Below are 2251 nucleotides of genomic sequence, written 5' to 3'. Positions count from 1 at the left end.
CTCTGGGAAACTGAAATGGAAATGAGCTCGGCGGTCTCCTAGGAAACCCGGGGTGGTGATCACGTTCCCAGCAGGAGCGGACGCTGTGCGTGCGCAGAGCTGAAACCGGGCCCAGATGCGGCTCCTGTCCCAGTGAGAACCCAGCTGGTGAGGCAGATGCTGCATCTGGAGGAGACGGGGGCCTTTCCCAGGCCTCCAAGCCCACCCCCGCTTCAGTGCAGGCAGAGTCTGCGTGAGGAGGGAGGGGACGCAGAACGAAGAGATGGGGGGGAGGGTGGACATGCCATGTCCTTGCTGAGCCGCGTATGGATTTTCATGGTCAGTGTCCTTGATTGGGCCATCTGGTTTTTCGTTTATTTTTTTAATCTTTATTTTTATTTATTTTTTTTCAGAGAGGAAAGGAGAGAGAGAGAGAAGCATCAATGATGAGAGAGAACCATTGATAGGTTGATTCCTGCATGCCCTCCCTGCCCCCCACTGGGGATCAAGCCCCCAACCCGGGCATGTGCCCTGACCTGGAATCAAACCGTGACCTCTTGATTCATAGGTCAACGCTCAACCACTGAGCCTCGCTGGCCGGGCCATCTGTGTGGGTTTTTTAATCAGCAAATTCCTGTGTCAGGGTGGCTGGCGTTAGCCCGGGCCTAGAAGGTCAGGCTGCTCCTTGGGTTCCCACAGGGACTGAAACTGCTGGACTTGTGAAGTAAGCCAGAGTACTTTCCCTGGCCCGTGCGGCTCGGATGGTTGAACATCGTCCCAATCACCTAAAGGTCGCCGGTTCGATTCCTGATCAGGGCACATACCCAGGTAGCAAGTTGGATACCTGGTTGCGGGGCATACAGGAGGCAGCTGATGGATGTTTCTCTCTCATGTCAACGTTTCTAGCCCTCTCCCTTCCTCTCTCTCTAAAACCAATAAAAACATATATTTTTTTAAAAACCCTTTAACGTGTAAGCTCTAGTTTTGAGAGAAAAATCAGGTTAGAGTAACGAGCTGAGTTTAACATTTACTAAGATTAATATGGGGAGCTTTGTGTATAGCATATTCATTCCCTGTTACAGAACCAGGAGATTTTATTTGCCAACTAGAGGCCCGGTGCACGAATTCGTGCACCAGTGGGGTCCCTCAGCCTGGCCTGCAGGATCGGGCTGAAACCGGCTCTCCGACATCTCCCAAGGGAGATGCAACAGGTGTTCCTCAACACCTGGATTGCAAGGGGGCCAGGGAGGGACGCAGGAGGTTGGCCAGCCGGGGAGGGGCCACGGGAGGGCTCCTGGGTGTGTCTGGCCCATCTCACTCAGTCCTGATCTGCTGGACCCAAGCAGCAAGCTCACCTACTGGTCAGAGCATCTTTCCCCTAGTGGTCAGTGCATGTCATAGAGACTAGTCAACCAGTTTACTGTCTGCCCCCTGGTGGTCAGTGCACATCATAGCAAGCAGTTGAGTGGCCTTAGCATATATTACTCTTTGATTGGTTGAATGGCTGACCAGCCAACCAGCCACTTAGCATATTAGGCTTTTATTATATAGGATAAATTATTTTCCCACGTGTTCATGTGTGTCTAGCAGATACTAGAACTAACAAGTGCTGTCCTTCACCCCTTCATTGTTCCACAAGCTTTTCTGAGCACCCGGCCCCGGGGGCCCTTGCTGGGCTGTGTCTGAGGACATAGAGGTGACACGACTGAGCTGTCCCTGCCCTCACAGGCGTCCTAGTCCAGTGTGGGGGAAGGAGACCATAAACACGTGTATCAGTTACCCACTGCCACGTAACAAACAGCCCCCAAAGCCTAGCAGCACAGAACAACCAACACTGACTATTCTCCATCGCCAGCGTCAGCAGCCACATGTCCCAGCTGGGGGCCCTGGCTCTGGGTCCTCGGCGGCTGCCGTCAGGGGAGACACACAGAGCCTTTTTGTAACCTCATCTTAGAAGCAACCCCTCAACCCTTCGGCTGTACTTCATTTGTTTTAAGCAAGTCACTATGTCCCAGGTCCCGAAAGGCCGTGACTGCCAGGTGGGGGTCCCTGGAGGCCGTCCTGGAGGCTGCCTTTAGGAGGCCACGAGGTAAAGTGATGATGAATGTGACCACAGCTCCATCTGGTGGGAAAGGGTGGCAAACAATGGAGAATGTGACAAGGTGGGAGTTTTCCTTGTAATAGTTTTTTAAAAAAATATATTTTTATTGATTTCAGAGAGGAAGGGAGAGGGAGAGAGAGAGAGAGAGAGAGAGAGAGAGAGAAACTCAAT

This window comes from Plecotus auritus, assembly GCF_963455305.1.
Source record: "Plecotus auritus genome assembly, chromosome: 10".
Classification (NCBI taxonomy): Eukaryota; Metazoa; Chordata; class Mammalia; order Chiroptera; family Vespertilionidae; genus Plecotus; species Plecotus auritus.
The sequence above is the reverse complement of the archived record's forward strand: the minus strand, read 5'-3'. Positions refer to the sequence as shown.